The 22,318-nt window shown below is 37.5% G+C and overlaps 3 long non-coding RNA genes across 3 annotated transcripts in view; 2 read left to right on the top strand and 1 right to left on the bottom strand.

Annotated features, from left to right (window-relative positions):
• The window catches only part of LOC147522276 (uncharacterized), a 33,178-nt gene extending 14,325 nt beyond the window's left edge, over positions 1-18,853 (top strand). Inside the window, exons 7-8 of the long non-coding RNA XR_015212893.1 lie at positions 18,032-18,223; positions 18,338-18,853. This is a non-coding gene — a long non-coding RNA (uncharacterized LOC147522276). The remainder of the gene's footprint in view (positions 1-18,031; positions 18,224-18,337) is intronic.
• LOC147522277 (uncharacterized) lies at positions 11,373-13,027 on the bottom strand. The gene is made up of 3 exons (XR_015195222.1): positions 12,918-13,027; positions 12,781-12,823; positions 11,373-11,396 (listed from the first exon to the last, which is right to left on the bottom strand). It is a non-coding gene; the product is annotated as an uncharacterized LOC147522277 (long non-coding RNA).
• A 520-nt stretch (positions 18,854-19,373) lies between the features above and the next one.
• LOC147522275 (uncharacterized) lies at positions 19,374-21,658 on the top strand. The gene is made up of 5 exons (XR_015212889.1): positions 19,374-19,792; positions 19,886-19,983; positions 20,062-20,133; positions 20,227-20,335; positions 21,324-21,658. It is a non-coding gene; the product is annotated as an uncharacterized LOC147522275 (long non-coding RNA).
• The last annotated feature ends 660 nt before the right edge of the window (positions 21,659-22,318 follow it).

Genomic DNA, 22,318 nt, shown 5'->3' with positions numbered 1-22,318 from the left:
TAAGGACGACTTCTAAGCAACAAAATCGGTGGATTTGGTTAGTGGTTGTTCTTGGTTTGCTCGCGTGAAGGGTTAAGACTCTAAGAGAGATGAAGTCAGATCAAAAATACATCAACTATCGGTGTGGTTGCCAAGCTAGAATTACAGTATTAAAAAAGAATGCATGAAGAGATATATGAGGTCGGTACGTTGCTCATAATGACCATAGTCCGCGGTCCCGCGAGTGTGACCCCATCGAAGAAGAATTTGCATGAAAACTAACAAACATATGCCCGGCGTGAAGTGCTTAACCGAGATATTTAGTGATATGATTTTATCTTGTTGGGGAAAGTGGCATCCATTTTCCATGGAGAGGAAGTTGGGTTTTACACGAAAAGATTGTTGGAACCATTATTATGGTTTGACGGAAAAGATGCCTAAAGAAGGTGATCAACTGCCGTCTTTGCAATATTTTATCGAGAAGAGTCTTTGAGGATCCCGGTTCTATTACGCTATTGATTTAGATGAAAATGGGACTTGCGGTGAACTTTTTACGGGTTCATGGGAGGTCTCGATGCGGTATGAATATTTAGGAGATGTTGTGTCTTTTGATACCACATATCGTACCAATGCATATTCCATGCCTTTTGCCCTTTTATCGAGTCAACCATCATTATCGGTCGATTCGGTTTGTTCAAGATTGTTATGATGAGACGAAGATACATTCATATGGCTATTTAAAGCGGCTTGCGACCGCCATGGGTGATGTCGTCGCCTAACCGCAATCATCGACCGGGATAGGCGATGATGGCAGCCATTGCCAAAGTGTTTCCTAATACTCGTCATCAATTCTTGTCTTTGGCATATTATGCAGAAATTCAAGAGAAGATGTCATTTACCAAATTTGAGACATTGGTGGCGAGTTGAAGAACACTATTTCTTTTTAGTATAGGATTGTTGATTTTGAGAAGATGGTGTACAATCATTGAGAAGTATGAGTTGTCTGAAAATCCTTGGTTGTGAGAGATATATCAATGCGGGAGAAATGGGTTCCTTGTTATCTCGGTGGCACCTTTTTTCTTTGGTATGCACACGACCGGGAAGTGAATCGATGAATGCTCATTATGACCGGTTTGTCAATTCGGCGACTCGCTTATGCGGTTTGTACATGGTAATGAAGTCTTTGACTTTGCTTGCTAGGAAAGAAAGATCGATTACGAAAGCATAGTTCACGGTTATGCCTAACGATGCTTTCATTATGCATGCGCATGAAGGAGTCTATAACGATCTCAATATTCAATAAATTTAAAGAGCAACTAGAAAAGGCAAAGATGGAGTACAAAATTGATGGGAACAAATTGTGGTATGGAACCGAAGCTACATGGTGAAATGGAGACCCATTTGAAGAATTGATTTGGAGTGAGTTTAGATAGAGGAACCTTAGAGGCTGCGAATGCAAGTACTTTCGGTTTATGGGTTTGCTTTGTGGTCATATCTTAAAAGGTTTTATGCGATCTGAGATTGAAGAGATTCAAACCATTTTAGATTGGCGGTGGATGCAAAAGTCTAACACTTATAGGCGGAGTTTGATTTTGGATTTGTGGTGGGGAATGTCTCAAATGAACCTTTGAGAGTGGCTCATTCTATCAAGGTTGCTTCTCGAGTGAAACTACGATCGTCGCATACTTTTGAGGGTTATTCATATTTTATTGAAAAGATTGGTGAAATGGCTATTGAAATTTCAAAGTTTAATGAGACTTCCTACAAAGGAGACCTTGAAGAAGTTGCGAGCCTCGATTCTGAGCCTCCGGTTACCAAAGCCTCGATTCTTGAGCCTCGATTCGAGAGCCCGATACCTTCCGGTTAATACATCACGAGTTTTTTATTTGAATGTTTAATTTGATATAAATTTAGTGTTTAATTCGATTGTTTAATTTGATATAAATATTTATTTTAATTCGGTCTTTATTTCAGCTATTGATTTTGAATCAACATTTCTCAAACAAAAGGGAGGGGAAGAAGAAAGCGGATAGATAAATCCCCCAAAGAGATAGCCCTAAACAATTCGGGAAGAAAGTGTCACGGATGTGGATGATTGCTAACCATGACTTCGAGAAATTGTCAGGAAAAAAATATCGTGTAACATGGATTGTAAGTATAGATTTATTCAAAACTCTTTGATTCTAAATGTTCACTAGTTCTAATGATATTTTTATCTGTGGCGTCATGGACTTCATTGATGTCCGGACTTGTTAATAGTGGTTTAGATATGGCACCTTGTTAGAGTTTTATCAAGTGTTGTTAAGTTGAACTCAGGTCGAGGGTTGTGTTCTATTGCATCATTATGTCCATTGGATAGTATCTAATGTTGTCTGTTAGGCTCTAGATATGAAACATCATAATGATATGAGCCCGGTTTTTTTTTGATAACTTCTTTCTCCTTTTTATTTTCAAATTTTAATATTCTTTGGTTTAGGTTACATTTGGGGAGTTTAATTAGACTGAGTTCTAATCTCATTGATATTGTAGAAAAAGAAGTATGGCTCAAGGAGAAATGGAGAATCACGGAGGCAAAGCTTTGCTTTAGGTAAAAATCTTGCCTTCTCCTCATGATTCGTTTCCACCCCCTCGACTTTGCATCAATCGATCTTGATGCCAATCTTTTATTAATGAATTCATCACATGAACAAGGTTGATAATGCCCCGTAATCCCTATACATCACTGCCACTCACGCTTTAATCACCCGCAGATTGTGGGCAGAAAGCATATATGGAAACATACATCCACGTGAGAAATAATTCAGTTATAAGACCATCGAATCGACGGGATTACAAAATGTAAGGAAGAATTGTACTTCCATTATTTCAAAGTAAAACATGAGTCCACAAAACTGAAGTAAAAGTCGGATTATCATATTTTACATATTGATCAAGAACATAAAACCATATGGAGGTATCGGGTTACAAATGTCTTAACCCCTTTTCTTTGGTAATTTACGAAAAGATAATCTTTGACAAAAACGAAAATAATGACTTCGACAAAGACCTCTATCACACAACCTTTTCCCTACCACCTTACAACTTTCATCATGCTATTATACACGTCGCGAGCACCCCAGCCTGTGCAACATCGCGATCAATTTCATCACCGCCCTCCATTTCGAGCTACAAACAAAGATAACATAAAATTCAAATTTCAAATGCAAAATCATGATTTCTAAGATTTTCATATATATGCCATTGTCCAAAATATCAAACTCATAGTTTGGGAAATTACCGCTCATGAGAAGTGGCGGTTTCACATTGAGAGTAGACTAACTACACTCTAGACCCCAAATACATTAAGTAATTGTCGCATCATGAGAAACACCATTTACATGACCTAATCAAGACTTAACACTATCATATTTAAGTGACTGCAATGACAATTTGCCAAACTAGCTATGTTTTCTAAGACCCTAGCAAGTCCTCAAACTTTGTCGTTATATGTCTACTAAGAAAAGATCCAACTAATGTGCTTAAAGGTGCTAAGTTCCTCCTTTTAAGCATAAAACACTATTGTTGATGCCATTGAACAGCCGGTGTCTATTTCAAACTCAAAAGTGGTGGTGGACACACAAAAAACAAGATATATGGCCACAAGCTGCAATCCTATGCTCAACACACCAAAAAACAAGATATATGGCCACTAAACCCTAAACCCTAAACTAACCAAACTCAACATACCTAAATCCTATGCTCCTTCAATTTATATCGTCCGCCAATGAACTTGCACTGGTCAAATTGTATGCCTCCATGAACTCGTTTTGTGCATCCTCCGAATCGCAGCCCCACCCAATTGCGGGCCTTGATTGAGCAAAGCGAAATTTCATCGACGACGGGTGCTGTCAAAATTAAAACACAAAACTACATTAGTATATACATTTACATTTATAAAATACCAAAACAAAACAAAACAAAACAAAAATTAACGCTGTAAGATATTAACTCACCGGATTATGATATGGAAGACTCAGTAGGGGAGTAGTGACTAAGATGATCGTGGTTTATCATTCTACGACTATTGTTTATGACTATTGTTTCTACTAACAATCCCCAACTCACGGAATGTTCTACTAACACACTCCCATGGATAAGACGGAATGGGTCCGTTGTTCAGAAGTTGAATCAAGTGATTCTCGCCAATTACTCCAAAGGGAAGACGCAATATTAAATTTTACATCATACCCAAGGCCCGAAGTAGTTCGTCGAGCTCTTTGGTTTTGGGGATCCGAGGGTACAAACCGCATATGACCTAACCGACGACAACCCTCGCAGAACATTGTAATCGCTTTCGACATTATCAAGAAAGCATATAAATCCCTCGAAAATGCTATTTCATCCACCGCCGTAGTAGCTCGGACTTCAACATAGGGATACCATTCAACCCTCAAATAGCATATGATCGAGGAAATTAATCATTAATCACATACTAATAATATTAATTAATAAATAAAACTATTTACATACAAAAATACTTTACATCGGTACAAGTCATATTATCAATGGTGGCTCGGTATACTTCAATGCCGGTGTTGTGCTAGCATAAAAAGATTGAGTAATCGAGTACCTATTAGCAGGACATGCTCAAATGATAGTCCTCATTTGGGTATGGCCCTAACACGGGAAGTACTCATAAATCCATGCCTACATTAATATAGACACCGAAGTTAATATTGTAATAGATAGATAAAATTGACATTGAAAAGAAAACAAAAAACTAATACCAATAGGGAGAGTGAAATAGCCCTCAAAAACACCCCTTCACCTTGGCACTTGTGGCAGTCCCAAGACCCCCGCATAAGTAAGCCAAGAAGGTCGCACCCCACGCCAGTAGTCTCGATCTCGCAAATTTCGAAAGCCTCGGATAACAAACGGAACTAGCCGTTCAGTGCGGTTTCGGTAAAGGCGTACATCCAAAGAAAAATAAATGATAAGCTCTCACAAAGAACCGCCTCTTTTGGGTTGACGCTTCTTCACAACAACCCCATTTTCATCACGTAAAATCTTCATCTCTTACCTTCCCAAAGAAATCGCTTCATCAAGAAATCCATCCTAACTTTGGAAGTGAACTTATTGGATTTCATCTCCAAGATCTATCTTATCCATGGGTATGCCAAGATTTTGTGGAGAAGTCTTTTTGTTCGTTTCCAAGGTCAAATCGTCCCCTGCCAACGCTTTGCCTCGATCGAACTCCTAAGAGTTGGGAAACATCGCCCAACGGATTGTCATCTCGCCCCCACGGCATATGAAAACGTGTTGGTCTCTCGATGCCACCTCTCCACAAACGCCAGAGACCAACGGTGATCCCCGATGCTCAGATACACCTAAGACCGTGAGCACATAAGCCCGGTCCTTTGAAGCTCCACGCGAAAAGTAGAAGCGATTCAACACTCTCTCCTCGATATCCCATTGTACCAACTTGTTGAGGTGCCCATGGCACTTCAACACCCCTCGGGCCCGCCTAAAACAACAAAAAACTTAGTATTAATGTATGCACAAGTTTCAGAATACAAAATTTAAATACTAATAGACACTATATGATAATATTACCTGCCCCTCCCAAACATCAACAAGGAAGCTCACGGCACTGCAGATAGTCATACAATAGATGTGACACACGAGGCCACCTCCATAAACACCTCTCTCCGAACTCCAAGTCATTGTTGGACTTTCTCACAATATTCACCGGAGGTACAGTGGCTGTGGACTTCTGGGGACTTCCTCGCCATCATCCTCCTCCTCCTCCTCATCCTCCGCCCCTCCTCATCCTCCTCGTCATCAACACCTTCGTCATCTTCTTCATCATCACCTACAGCTACACTCTTCCCACGATCCATATTTACATCATCTACATCTACATCTTCATCTTCATCTAAATCTAAATCTAAATCTACATCTACATCTACATCTAAATCTACATCACTCATAATTGTTTGCTTTCTTCTCTTTTGATTTCCTAACTCTACACCACTTTACTACATTCTGGGGATCATCCGCTTTCCGATCCCCCTCGGACTGATGCCGAGGTAGTTGTTGTTCTTTCTCTTTTTCTCTCTCCCTCCCCAACTACTACTCCCCCACCTAACAACTTCTTAGCACCCGTGGAAAACACTTTTTTTTGCATTCTTCACATTCAGATTCTTTGTTCGAGGCATTGCTACAAAATAAATAGGAGTTAAAAATAAGACATTCAACTAATTCAAATTGTTGCAATACCAACGTGAAAAACAAATAACGAAATAGCGTGTGTGCATGCCAATCTATATCTAAGGTGTGCATGTATTTCTAGGCCATTTACCCGAGCTTGCTTGGCTTTTCAAAATGGATTGAAGGGATAGACCTTCTTCCTTCGTTAATCTTAGGTGTTTTTTGTTTAGTTGAGGAGGACTATAATGCAAAATGATCAAAATGATCACTGGAAAGGGAGGAGAAAACAATTCAAATGGATAGCATGCGAAAAAATGATCTACTATTATTATAAGAGGGGGGCCCTCTCTCTTAAGATTATAGCATCGCTTCGAATGGACGTAACGACAAGAGCTTGATTCCGACTCACTTCTACGCTTTGGATATGTCGGCAAGTCCAATACGGACAAAAAAAGAAAGAAGTTGGACCCCAAAGACTACCATTTTGCATTTCATCTCAAGAAAGATGAAATAAGCATTTACCTTTTTTGCTTTGGCAAAGACTACTTTTCATGGTAGACTTTTCTAGCTTTATTGTGGCTCTAAGCCTACCACTTTGAAAAACCTAACCTTCGCTCGATCAGAGCTAACCCCTTTGATATGAAAGTTTTCCAACCCACCCGAGAGAGGAGCTAGGAACCTAAGGAAATAAATTCGAATTGGCTCTACATCATCCGGAACTAAATAAGCTTCGGTCTTAATTTCAATTTAATCCGCGACATAGAATTAGAACCGGCTATCCCATGATCGCGGATTTGATCATCATTATTATGGAGAAACCACGCTTTATGACGAAAAGGGGAGCATTATGTCCCATCAATACACCACCAAGGCTCTAATTCTAATAAAGGGTGCTATGGAAGAAATTAGGCACTAAACCGAGGTTTAGCGGTGCTTATCACTCAAGACGCCGGACTCCATTCGCCGGTTTATCGGAAGATATTCTCAAAAGCTTAGTGCAAGTGCTCCACTACACGAAAGCATTCCCTTACTCTGCAGAGCTTTCTCAAGAAAAGGAAATAACTACGACGGATAATCTTCGTTCGGACTACACGCCAGCCTTTTTCACCAAGAGCTTGTTCGGACACTCTGGCATAAGGGAAGTACTTTGGAATGATTTGATTGGGACGCTTAGTGAGTTAATGAGCACCGTTTGCATGGTTCCATCAACGCTTTTCTTGTGTGTTCTGAATCAATTCATAATCTATAAAGCTATAAAGAAGAGATGCCCCGTGAGAAGACTCTGTGCCACCGGCTAACAACAAAAGGCTAAGGATACCCATTTAGTTGTTTGTTCTTATGCCGACTAAAGCCAGTCACCACAGCTTGAATCTCCTAGAAATCCCCACTCGTAGCCCCCTTGACTTGGGTGTGTTAAGCATACATCGGTTTCTTACCAAAGCCTTGGTTGGCTCAACTTTTCTCTATCTCTAATTGCTAGACCAAAATCCCCACTTAAGCCCCCTAGAATCTTGCTTCGGGCTGCCCTCTAGAGAAGTCGCTTTTAAACCCCATCCCCTATAAGAGGTCGAATTGCTTATACAAACTAACCCCGCTACCTCTCAAAGAAATTGAGTAATTTAACATTTTCGGATCCCATATCGAGGAAGTGAGCCAAAATGAGCCATCAATACAAAGATAGAATATATAGGACTTTTTTCTTTTTAGCTTAGCCACGCCGAACGGATCAATCCACTTTAGCTCAAAACTCTAATAGAGTTCAAAACTCGACAGAAGTTCACCAATATGTTAATTCACGAACCCGACATGAGTTCAAAAACTCGGATTAATTCACCGAACTCGACGGAATTTAAAACTCGACAGAAGTTCAAAACTTCTACGTAATTCACCAACTTCTAAGAATTTAGAACTTCGACAGAGTTCAAAACTCGACAGAGTTCAAAACTCGACAGATTCAAAACTCGATTGTAATTAAACTCGATGAATTTAGAACTTCGACAAAGTTCAAAACTCGACAATTTAAAACCGGACGAAGTTCACCTAACTTCGGCCGATGTAATTTAGAACTCGGTAATTCAAAACTCCGGATGCATTCACGAACTCGTGATCTACTTGCATAAAGTGCTTAGTAGAGTCCTTGCCTTGCTTGCTTCGGGTATCCCTAAGAAAGACGATATCAACAAAGGTGAGATCGATTGATTGAATTAATCAAATAATTCAATTAATTAGGGCTTGCTTCGAATGAGCTTATCGGGTCTTATCGCTGTTTGGTCCCCTCACGCCCGGGTGGGAGGTAATGTCGAGCTCTCTCCTAATCGAAGGAGTAGCTAGCAGTTGCTTTGCTATGCCGTGGTTTTTACGATTGTAGCCGGGTTGGGTTTAGAATGAATAGCAAAGCGGAATGAATCAAACAAATTTCGGGCGAAGAAGGCCCTCGACCGAGGTTGAGTTTGAAGTTCGATTGATAAAACATACGGGCATAGGATGGATAGGCCTCAACCGAAGACAAAATGCAAAAGCCCATTCTCGTGACGCCAAGGTAGGGGTTCAGATCTCATCATGCCTTGTTGCTTACTTTAACCGACCCCCACCACACGCCCTCATTCTCGCTGTTGCTTGCCACTCCACTACTTCTCAGCGTGATTAGAAGCTATTCAAACTATTGAACTAGCTCCTCGCTTAAGATCTCAAAGTAGCCTCACACATAGTAAGTCCTTTTGCCTATCCGCTAAGCTTAAGGTCACTTTGCTTTTTTTGAGCTAGCGACCTATCCTATAGCAGCCGGTAGGTAGGTCCTTCCTTTTAGTACTCCAGTTTGCAATTGAATTGGAGACACTTTGACTTGCAGATGAGGGAGTCTAATTTGGCACTTTCAGATTCGGGTTGGGAACTAGACCGCCCAAGGAAATGAAGTCCGGTCCAGGATCGGTATTACTACATGGCGGAAGACTCGAAAGTGAGTATAGTCGGATGCAGGAAGCCAGACCATGAGCTTCACAAGTCCTATGCTTCGGTGCCAAGGTATCTCAAAACTAGAAGTAAAACTACTCCTCAAAACTAACGGATTGTGAGCAAGCCTAAGCCGATAGCTCTGCGGGCTCATGCTTCTTTCTCGGACCACCGTTATCATTCCGATTCCGCAAAGATCCGTAGTTTCCTCCTCCAGACTAGCGTAGGCCACTTCAAGCCTTCGAAATGAGAAAGTGCACTCTGAAGAAGCAATGGAAGGCGGACCCCCGCCTACTTCAAGCTCCACAGCCCAAGCTCACACCACTAGGCCCCTTCTCTCTAAGGCTGGCTCAACGGAATCGATAGTCTAGTCCTCTACGGAATGAAATGCATATTCAACTAGAAAATCATCCGCATCAAAAACACGATATCCTTCCTACCCCCGACCCCCTAAAGGTTCATTCCCCATACGAATTGGATCTGGTCAAGAGACTGAAAAGCAAACTTCCTTTAAGCCCCTCTAGCCGGTTTGTCGGGTTGGCTCTTAACCAACTATGGCTTTGAAGCCTACTTATTTATCTCCCAACCTAGTAAACTCAAGACGCCATTAGCTTCTTAATAGGTTCCACACCGACTCGACTCCGTTTGCTTGTAATGGCCCCCTTTACTCGCCCCTATTGTTTTCTAAGCCTCGTTTGCTTGGGCTAGTGTAGTTTCTTCTCGGAATCTATATTAGGTTGGTTTGCATATGGTTGAGATCCCATCCGTAGTTTTCTAGGTGTAGGGCCGGCTTCAAAGCCTCCGTTTGCTCCCTCTTATGCCTTCTTTGCCTATTGCCTCGCATCGAGTCCCTTCCCTCTCTTCCCAAGCTTCTTTTTTTATGCCACAAAGACTCCTAAAGTAGAAACAGATTCTTGTATAGCGATTGCTATTTTTACTTGAGTCAATTCGCGTGTTTTTTTAAACCCGCCGGTGAGATACGTGCAAGATCATTATATCATAAGAGAAGAAAGAAAGGAGTAGGTTCTACCACCCTTAGTCTTCCTGTTGCTATATTTACATACTATTTCCTCATCCCGCTATTCCTGACTTTAGGAAGGAATGGGCTGCCGAAGGGGAAGGGTAAAGATCCTCCCTCCATTTGCATATATAGGATAAATGACCCCAGCTACCACTGATCGAACCCGGCGATGGCATTGATCTGAACACCTTTACCTTGGTGGGATAAGATCTAGGGAACCTTAGAAAGGTCTCCGTTTACATGATCAGTAATATAATGAATGAATCATAGAAAAGATTAAAGAATGAATTATACTCTTCTGTCCAACAGCGAACCGCGGACGCTAAAGGAAAGGCATTGGAACTCTGACAGAATTTAGAACTCTGACAGAATTTAAAACTCTGACAGAGTTCAAAACTCTGACAGAGTTCACCGAACTCTGACAGAAACCTCAACAAAGTCCTAAGAATTGTATTATTATTAATTGTATGGGCTTAAACATGCAGTTAAACTTATCCATCTACTTCTTTACCAAAAAAATATCAATCATCTTAATACCTTGATTTTAACTAATCATTGTTTCTCACGACTCCTTCCACGGTAGGATTGTGTAGTTTGTTGAGTAGTACCAACTACTAACTGGGTCCTATGTATGGAATTCGATTGGAGGATGTATTCTTAATATTGAAACGAAATGTCGTTGGATGGCAGAGTTAAGGCTTAGCCATAATTATCAATTTATAATAGATAATGTGAAGATGAGTATAGCATTAGTGACGAAAGTGATGAAGCGTTACAAACCTTAACATTTTTCTTTCTCTTTCACCTAACAAAACAAAAAATCCAAAAGCAAAGGAAGAAAATAAAATGCAGCAAATTGGTTAGCATTCATAATATACTTTCATTTTAAAATTTGTCTTAGTAGTAGAGGAGTTTACAATGCAAAATCCTCTCGCGATAACTTCTTCTTCGTTACGCTAAATTATTAATTCAAAATCAATAATGAAAATAACCATGATTTATTCTCTCTAATAGTAACTTAACTCAACATCTATTTTTAGCTAAACTGTGTTTACTCTTTTTGTATCTTGTCATGTAATTCATCAACAGGGAAAGTACAAAATGGGTGTCTAGAATTCAAAAGAATTGAATCAAACATAACATTATATATATATAAAAAAAAAGATAGAAAGATAGAACAGTTACCTGAAACAGAGCTATATATTTATTTTGAATCAATAAGCAAAAGATCTCGGTCGATATGGCCTCAAATAAAAATCTAGTGATATCAACAGGAGAGACAATAAGTTCATAACTTCATTGTTTGATTTAATGATTTATTTATTTTGAACTTGGATAAACATAACATTGATGTCTATGTCTCCATTTCTATAAATCGAAAAAATTAAAAATATAAATAACTTAAACAGTCAAAAATCCCAATGTACATAAACAGTGTAAATAACTTAAACATCGAAACTCTGACAGAGTTAACCAAATATGCTACTTCACCGAACTCTGTCAGAGTTCAAAACTCTGACAGAATTCAAAACTCTGACAGAATTCAGAACTCTGATAGAGTTCAAAACTCTGACATAATTCAAAACTCGACAGACATTAATTCAACGAACTCGACAGAATTTAGAACTCGACAATTCATCGAACTCCGAGTTCAAAAAGTTCAAAATTCACTGAACTCAATCAAATTTAGAACTTAGAACTCGACGAGTTCAAAACTCGACGAGTTCAAAACTCGACAGAAGTTCACCGAACTCGATTTAATTTAGAACTCGGACAGAGTTCAAAACTCGATTTAATTCAAAACTCGACGAGAATTCACGAACTCGACGTAATTTAGAACTCATTGAATTCACCGAACTCGACGGACGAGTTCAAAACTCATGACAGTGTTTTGAACTCGACAGAATTTAGAACTCGACAGAATTCAAAAACTCGACAGTTCAAAACTCGAGAATTCAAAACTCGGCAGAGTTCAAAACTCGGAATTCAAATTTAGAACTCGACAGAGTTCAAAACTCGACAGAGTTCAAAACTCGACTCGAGAATTTAGAACTCGACAGAGTTAGAACTCGACAGAGTTCAAAACTCCCGAAGCCGACTTCCCGAACATTTAGAACTCTCCGAGAGAGTTCAAAAACTCGACAGAATTCAAAAACTCGACAGAATTCACGAACTCCACGTAATTTAGAACTCGACATTCACCGAACTTCGGCCGAGTTCATCAAATATGCTAACACCTAATTAAACACATTTAGCTCCTTGAAGCGCTAAGCATGAGAGTAGCTGCGACAATTAGCCAGCTTAAAAGCGACTCTAAAGCTAATACAAATAGGGGTGGTGTCGAGTATTCAAGGATATTGGATAGGTTAGTTGTTGCTTCTAGTCATATTGCATTTGGATCTTCCAAATAATACAGTAAGCAAAATGCTCGAATCCAATATTTCTATCAGTTATTAGTTGTTGCTTCTAGTCATGTGACATAGATGCAAGTTAAATCACATCCACTTCATAAGTAAATTTACATTCTTAAAACAAAAAAGAATATTACTGGTTTAATTTTATTACGAATAAGGTTCAGTTTAATATAAGTTAAAGATATATGAAATGCTATCAGAAAAAGGAAGTATCATGCCGCTTCTAACCTTTTGATTTCAACGCGAGCGTACTGAGCCACCAAATATACCGCTGCAACAAAAAATAACCTTTTTAGAACCTAACAACATAAACGGAAAACAGATCTAAATTAGATGTGGTGAATTAGACCAGTAAGTTCACATACCGCAGCAAAAGAAGAGATGGAAATCAAATCTGACAAAGCAATATATGGTTGTTTTTGTAGATCGCTCAGATTAGTCGATCCCTCTCTTTTTTTGGTTAGATCGGTCTCTTGGTCTTAATTTTTGGTTAGATCGGTTTGAACTCTTTGGTAAAGATCGGTTTTTTTTTTTTTTTTTTTTAGAGAAGAGGATGAAATATCGAAATATCGGTAAATATCGGTAAATTTGGTGAATTAGATCTTGAGATCTAGAGGGCTCGATCGGACGGCTCTAATGAAGAGTGAGATAAGGGTGGCACTCTAAGAGTGGCACCCTAGACAAACCCTATATATATATATATATATATATATATATATATATATATATATATATATATATATATATATATATATATATATATATATATATATATATATATGGGGCAGGCTAGGTAGACATGAGAATTCAAAACAAAGATCCAAACAAAGAATTCAAGCCCGTTGGATCATAACCGATCGATCAAGATGAAAATGTGATATTTCGAATTTGTTTCACAAAATACGATATTTTACCTCACAAAATACGAGGGTTTCCAAATTTCCTCCCATCAAACAACAAACTACGATCACGAGGGTTTTGAAAATTCATAAAAACAACAAATCATCAACAAAATCAAAACCACCAAAATCAAACCCAAAATTCAAAACCCAAAAACCCAAAAACCCAAATTTCATGGGCGATCCAATTCATCATCATAAACACACTGTGTTGAAGACTACAACCCTTTTCTAAATATGGCAATTTTTTGTTTTTTTCTACCCATGAATGGTTTTTTTGTGGTAGTTCACTTTCTATGTTGGTGTTTGATCAAGTTTTGTTGTTGGTGCAGGGAAGTCTCTGATGTCTATAAAAGCTTCATTTAGTAATGTAGTAAACGCCCCACGGATGGGATGATGTGCACAATGGATATCACCGCTCATGGCGTGGTGTTTCTTGTGATACCCACATCTTCTCTGTTGTTTCATCGTAAGATTTGTTTTATCCATTCTTATTAACTTCTCGTACTTGTTTCTCGCTCTAGGTCTTTTTTGCCCCTTGGTGTAAGAAGAATGTTGGTTATTTTTTCTCCGATGTAGGAATCATGTCAAATTTGAATTTGGGTGGCTAAATTTCTCCTTCCATTGGTGATCCGAGGAACTTACATTCCATGTATGTAACCCCTAACCTTGTATCATTTTAAAGTTGTAGCAAAGTGTGAAGTTTGATTATTGTTGTTTTTGGTGTGCAGTGATTTGAAGGGGAATCACTTGATCGGGCAAATTCCGATGAAATAGGCAACCGTGGTGATCTAAGAACTCAGAATCCCTCAACACCTCGGGTGGTTTGAAAATTTTAAATTCGCAATAAAAAGGAAAATTAGAATTTTGTATTCATTACATTTGCCTAACGCCTTCTATTACTTGGGATCCCTATATGTGGGGTTAATCAGGATTTATCCGGGAATTTGCTCTATGGAGATATTCCTTTTCGATATCCAAGCTTAAAGCGGCTTGAGGAAGTGTAAGTTACAAATCCACCCCGTCCATACTTAATGTAGCTTTTAGTGTGTTTATGATGATATTATACATGGATTTTGTTATCGCTATATCGTTTTCATTATCGTTATTATTATTTTTGTTATTATTGGTATTGTTATTATTCTTATTGCTATTTTCTCGTGTTGTTGTAGTTAGGAATGATGATGAATTGGGGATAAAGGTGCTTAGTTTTGTTGGGGTAACTGTATTGTTTTTAGTGGTTGGATAAAGGTGCTTGGCATGGAAAGGCTAAAAGCAAAGTTAGTGATTGGTCAGTACTAAATGGCAGCTCAAGACTACTCCTTTAGAGATGTTGTACTAAGAAGTCCGCTTTTTGTTTAGTTCAATTAGTTATTACCGCTGTGATTGGTTTGTGGATGAAGTTTAGATTTTTCAATTTTCTTATATGTTAGAAAGATGGATGGTCCGTGTACAAAACCGGTGGTTGCTTCATAGATGGATGGTCCGTACAAAATTGTGATTGGTTGTACTAAAGATGGATGGTCTTTTGATATCTTCAATTTTCTCATTTTTCAATTTTCTTATATGTTAGGCCCTAGCTTAGTTTTTGGTTGCTTCAACTTTGATGGACTTGGGTCTTCTTGGCTAGGCCAAAAAAGGAATTGTCCTGCTCTTTAAAGGCTAGCTTAAATCCTTATGCCTTTTCAAACTCGATGTAATTGTTAAAGGCCCAGTTCAAAGTGGGGCCGTCTGAGTTTTGTATGATGTGTTTGTATCTTTGCAAGTTTTGGTGCAAGTTTTGTATCTGCATAGATCATTATTTTTAGTCTTGAGATATAGGTCCAAGCCCATTTCAAATTTCAATAAGCTAAAACCGATCAAATGGAGTTCACGAGAATATAGAGACTAGAACCTCGACGAACAAGTTCTCGTCGTAACATAGCATATTGGTTTCGAACTGCATATGAGAAGCTATTGGTTTTTGCATATTGGTACTAGAAACTGATCATAACAAGTTCTGTGAGAGAAAATTTCGAACTGCCCATATTGGTTTTTGTTGTATATCGAATTTTGGTTATTTCTGTCAGAGTTTATTTCGAACTTCAATGAATCTGTGATGGCTCTAAGCGCCTATTTCTCACGCCTTACATTATTGGGTTTAAATTTGTCTCAAATCTAGTAATCCAAGATTTAGCTGCAGCTTGACACATATCAATCCACCATCAAAGCAATTCAAACTGGGAATACACATTAACAGATTGGCAATCCACGATTTGAACAAAAGAAAATGGTACACTAAAGCAAGAAAAGAAACAGAAATGTCAGAAAAAAAAATCCTCAACATTAACAACCAATCTGCTGAAAGTTTACAAGAACGATACTCCAAAATTCACCAATGCAAGAAATCCCACACTCCAAAATTCACCAATGCAAAAAAATGAGTGAAACAACAAAAAAATGAGTGAAACAACAAAGAATTATTTGACAATCATCTTCAAGATCAACAAGGAATCTGATCAATGAACCATCTGATTATACTAATTGGTAGCTTAATGAGAGACACAAAGAAAAATTCGCCAATCCAAAGACAACAAAGAACAACATGGGCACAAGCAACTAATGAATCTGTGATGGCTCTAAGCACCAAAGAGAATACTCAAGGGTACGCTGTTTACTTGATTAATAGATTACCCACTAGAAAAGTGATTTGGCACCAAACCAGACTACCATCTGTTACCCATGCTGCTGCTACATCTATGCCACGCCCGACCGGCTCCTTCATCCGCTATTGATCCCGGCTCCTTCTATAGCAGGTGCACTACCGCCTTCACCACTGCCTTCGTTTTCTCGATTGAGATACCTTTACTCGTCTTTCTTCTTTGGGGCAGTCTTCCTTGAGGTGTCCCGCTTCTACCAAACGAGACATAGATTTTCGATATGCAAAAGTACAACCATACAGCTCCCATACGACTTTCTCGATATGCAAACACTCAAGGTCTCTAAGCACGAGAATGTATTCATGCCAAATACAGTTATGATGTTGTCTTTAATGGAGCCGCTTCCTTGTGTTCGGAAGTACCCACAGTTTTTTGCGTTCTTTCCGGTTATTGTTGTTACAAACTAATCGAACTCCTTTGGCAATGTGGGCATACGCCTGAAATATAACAAGGCTGTCAAAACCAAACTACAATCCCACAGTTTCAAGATGAGTAAAGAAATTAGCTAAGCACTCACATTCAATAAAGAAATTAGCTTTGCATACTCCTTTCGGATATTCCCAAGTGCACACAGGGAACTTAATGCCTCCCCTCGAAATTCAAACGTCACCAAAGACTGGAGATCAGGAAAATCTGATATTTTTGATGTATGATGCTTCTCAAGTACAAGAACCCGCCAACAAATTATAACCGGGTTAAACTAACTCTGGGAAAAACAAATTACCTTGAAATTATTTGGCAAGCCAGATCTACATCGATTTTAAACTAGCTAAACCATCCGAATATCATGTAGATCTACATCAAATGCATATAATAAATACACTTGAAAAAAAAACAAATAACAAGAAGCAGAAATAGTGTGTCACAAGATCGAACTAAAAACGATAAATTGTTACCAGATAAATTAAGAATCAAGCACCCAGATGATTTGTTTTGGGTTTGAATTTTGGGTTTTGGGTGGTTTTGATTTTGTTGATGATTTTGGGTTTGATTTTGGGTTTTTCGGTGGTTTGATTTTGTTGTTGATGATTTCGTGGTTTTGATTTTGAATTTTTGTTTGTTGATGATCGTAGTTTGTTGTTTGGTGTTTAGAAATTTCAAACCCAAACCCTTCGTAAAAAAGAAGAACGTAAAACCAGATTCGGAAATATCGCATTTTCATCTTGATCCGACGCCTATGATCTAACGGCTTGAATTCTTTGTTTGGATGTTGTTTTTGAATTCTGGCTGCCTACCTAGCTTTGTCCCTATATATATATATATATATATATATATATATATATATATATATATATATATATATATATATATATATATATATATATATACTACGCTTTTACCCAAACCGAAATCATGACTAATTGATACTTTTTTTATGAGTTTATGACTGCTCAAAAAGATGAATGCATAAACAGTTTATTTAAAACCATCACAAATGATATAATTTGTTTGCACGGTTTTTGAGCAGCTTGTTACTTTTTTTTTTATGGTTTTATGAATGTTAAAAAGGATGATTGCATAACCGTTTATTTAAAACCGTCACAAATGATATGATTTGTTGTGACGATTTTTGAGCAGTTGTTACCGTTTTGTATAGTAGAAAGAGACTAGTCTGGAACAAATATTTGTTACAGTTTTGGGGCAAAAATAAATGACTCCCATTCCATCACGGTTTTGGAAAAAAAAAAAAAAAAAAAACAGTAACAAAAGAACTGTTTTTAATAGTGATATAAAAACCTTTTTTGTTGTTGTGTGTTTTGAGTAAAATACCTTCCATTATCTTATCCCCCATTTTTTATCTGTTTATTATTAAGTGATTCTGACCCAGATATTGTTGCGTTAAGTTTATGTAAATGTTACTCTCATGAAATGTAATAGCAGCTTCTGTTTGGAGTTGGTTTTTGTACTGCATCTTCAATCTGTCCCGGTTATTAGCTGGTTGCTTGGGAAGTTTTGTCAAGGTACCGGTTCTTGGCTCAGTTCCAAAGGAAGTTCTTTTCCATCATACATTAAATTAGTCCGTGATGCTATATCTACGTCTAGAGATAAGGAGCGGAGGGAAAAAAAGGTTAGGTATAACTTTACCCTCTAGTTTAACTGTCAGGTATAACTTTTTTTTTGTCAAAGTTTAACTTGGCTTTCAATTAACTTGTTTTCTTCTTTTGTTCCATTTTTGTTCCATTGCAGGGAGGACCATTACTTATACTTGGATTATGCCTTCCTAAATGTCTTAAATGTCTTCAGCCATTACTTCCTGTTTTCCTTCAAGTTTGAGGAGATTCTCGTTTGGGACTTAATAAAGATTAACCTTTATCCTATATATACTTGACAACCCACTGCTGAGAGAGACACATTCATAATCTTTGCTTTTGAGATTGTTAATACGATTAATGAAGGTGTCCAGTGATCTACTGGTCAAGACTTGGGAGGCTGGGGCCAAGTTATTGGGTTTGGTTCCCACCTTCACCAGGGAAAATGGAATATAAGGGATTAGGACTAAAGTTTTAAGTATAATAAGAGGATAAATATGTGGAAGCAGCTATCAATAAAGTTAAATTGCTTTGAAAAGATTTTAGCAAGTTAGCGGTAAATTCTTGTATACGTTAAGATATTTCAGTGTATACAATATGTAATTTCAGTGCATACAATCTTCAATTTCTTCTAGAGGTGTCATTTTAGATGGTAAAATATATTTTTTGTGTATATTTTGGGGAGAAAACTCTAATTGCCTATCTAGTGGGGGAGACCCTAATTGCCCATCTAGTAGGGTAACACTAACTAACCCTACTATTTAAATGTGTCATTAGAAAGTCAGAAACATATTATTATTCAATACAATCTGTGGAAATTTCATTTAAACGGTAGCATTGTGCCATTGTGTACTTGTGCAGTTGTGCCAACTAAATTATTGGGGGCCTTAGACTGAGTAGCTTGTTGCTGCATTACAGTCCTATAGAATTGATGAATATGAGTTTTGTGTGAACTGGTACAGATTGAATGAAACTAACACTCTACCTTTTAATTGTAATGGTAAGCTTATGCAGACACTTTTAGAGTGGGAATATGTTCTTATGCAGGATACCTTCTAATTATTATGCTTCAATATGCTCGTTGTTAGGCAAAATAATTTAGTTTGTTAAGAAAACTAAGAGGCAAAATTAGGGAGTTGGCTCTTCATTTTTCATCCTTCAAACCCCATTCGATATATGCTAATCACTAACTGGTGCGTTTTGCACTTTTGCCTGTTTTGTTGAATTTAAAACCTTGTTATTAATATTCTTCAATAGAATTATAGAACGCATTAAACACTCGCCAACTTCCTCAAAAATACTCGGCTAACATTCAATCTCCAACTTAAGACCAAAGTCCAGAAGATAATGTATAAGTAAGACGGATCCATGCACCCACATGGCCACATGCCAATATGGAACTAATATTACTATGTATAGATAAGACATGTGTTCTTCTTCTTCTTCAACAACAACACCAACACACCAACGGCTATACGACTTTGCAAAAATAGCTCTCATCAAAATCTTCACTTCCCCATACGCAACAGTTTGAATTGTGACTTGTATTGTGGAACTGGAGTTGACATAGATAAGTATGACGAAGCTCAAATTGGTCATTACATTGGCATAGGTACACTATATACTATTACTAACTCACTCATTCAAATGCTCTTCATATTAACTCAGTAATGACCTTTTTCTTTCATTGTTTGAGTTTATGTAGATGTTTCTACTTCTGGGATTGTTGAAGCTAGAGAGAAGTGGGATGAAAGTCAGAGAAAATCATGAACATCCTATTTTTGTGAAGTTGATCCATGCATGGTATGGTAAAATTTTAACTATTTGATTAGTTTTTAAATTTGAGAGACACCCTTTGTTTAGTTTGATGTGTTTTTTTAGGAAAATTTAAAATCTTTGTTGGAGGATAAAGGTGTTCCAGCTTATATTGTTTGTTGTTTGCAACACTTACAGGTTCAAGTATTGATATTTTTGTGGGTTTTTTTTTGTATTTTTTGTTGATATTGTGTGTGTACAGTATAGAAGTGAATTGTTGTATGTTTGCAGTTGTGTTTTGGGACCGAAGAGAGAGCAAGGAGTTTTCTGAATAATGTGTCGGCTATGTTGAGACCAGGAGGTTTTTTTTTGGTATTACTCCTGACTCATCTACCATATGGTATGAATTTTTAATCCTTGCTGAACCATACACACATGATTGCATTTTTAGATAGTATTTTTAAAGTGATTTTTTATTACTCTAAAAAGTGCTACACTGCCGAGAAAATCAGCCCCGGATTTCCCCACTGATTGTAGGTCTTAGGGAATTAGAAGGAATTGACGTCTCTCTAGGCTTTAGTATGAGGGTGGGAATGAAAAGACGAAGAGCTAATTGGCTATAGTTACACAGATAAGGGTGGGAATGAGGAGGCCAGGCCAGGGACGACTGTATAACTGCTTATCTTGTGAGACTGAAGGGTCTCTAGCTCTCTCCTTCGGAGTAAAGGACTTTTTGCTTTGGTTGTCTTCTTTTTGTGGGTTGTACTTAGGCATAAGGGGAATTTTTATTTATTTTTTCCATTTAGTGTCTTACTGATGGACCTAGAATTTATTTAATGAACCTTAACCGGAGATGATTGCTTCTTTTGGAAGAGGCTAAATAGGGAATTAGATTGGTTGACTGATTGCTTCTTTTGGAAGAGGCTAAATAGGGGATTAGATTGGTTGACTGGGTGGTGTAGGTTATTCTCTACTAAATTATACAATCTTAGAAACCTATACAACTATGTAAGAGTGTTCTGTTGTTGTTGATCCTAAGGTCATGTAAATATTGGGATTGCATATAATAAAGCTCTTAATTTTGTGATAAAACTCGTTTCTGTATAACAAATTAGATTGACTTAAAAAAAATGCAATTCCATAAAAAGCTAAGGTACGATAAACCTGGACAAATAGCAGCTAGGCGGTTGAGCTGATTTAAGGAACCTCTCTGATCAAGCTCTATCATTCTATCAACAGCAAATCTGAAGCAATCAGGAGGGACACTTGGCACAGATGATTAAAAATATGAACTGCAGATGATTGTTTATTTTGGAATAGGCAAAATAGGGGGTTAGGTAACTTATCATCTACTAAGATTATATATTACACTCTGTCAAATTTATCAGGTGTAGCTGAAGCAGTTTTCCTCTGGTTAGAAGCAGCTTGCCTCTAAGGTGTGGCTTGTAGAACTACTGCAGGCTTTGTGATTTGAGTTATTGGTACTTGGACCACTTCTGGAGATTGGCTAGTAGCAACTAGTCTTGTACAAGTTGCAAAAAAGAAAACAATCATGGCATCTTCTTAAAAGACGAAATTGTTAAGAGATGTTTATGTTGCTGAAAAGAGAGACAATATAAATGTTGCTGAAAGGTCTCAATTTGAAATTGTACTATTTGAAGTATTACATTTTTTTTTTTTTATGAAGATTCAAACTTGAAGGCAATATATTTTCTTTGGAGTTTGAGAAAGAGTTTTAGATTTAGTTTGTTTTTTTAGAGAAAGTGTTTCACGGGGTTGGGACTTTGTTTTGTATTTTTGGGTTTTTAATTACTGAATTATTCACTCCCGAAGAATTTGAATTTGGTCAAATTGGCGTGTATTTGGTTTTTTAAATGTGTGAAAATACCAAAACGGTTTTTAATAAATTACAAAATATACTAATAATAAGATTAATTTAGTAATCAAACAATTAATTATTTTAAAAGTAGGGAATTTTTTAAAAATATTGTTGATGTGGTGTGGCTCTGTGTGAGCATACAGGGAGAAACCGATATTAATATAGACTAGCTTTCGAACCCGTCCTGCGAACGGCTGTCGTTATATTAAATTATTCTAAATAATATTAGCAACTATGCACAGCTATGAGATATGGAAATTATATTAATCACTCATTCAATTTTCTTGCGTCACTCTCTATAAAAAGAAAGTACCAAATCTTGATAAAAGCCATCGATATATTTTTGTTATTAGGTTATTTAATAATAGAAGTTTTATTGAAATTTTGTGAGAATGCCCAATGTGGCGAAGATGATATTGAAGCTACTTGAATAGCAAAACATTTCCAATCATAATAAAAGAATTGTAATAAACACTACTTAAAATGCAAAACTATACTTATTGA

Source organism: Coptis chinensis, chromosome 1, assembly GCF_015680905.1.
Source record: "Coptis chinensis isolate HL-2020 chromosome 1, ASM1568090v1, whole genome shotgun sequence".
In the NCBI taxonomy this organism is placed as follows: domain Eukaryota; kingdom Viridiplantae; phylum Streptophyta; class Magnoliopsida; order Ranunculales; family Ranunculaceae; genus Coptis; species Coptis chinensis.
Note: the sequence above shows the minus strand (reverse complement) of the source record. Positions and strands in the feature narration are given on the sequence as shown.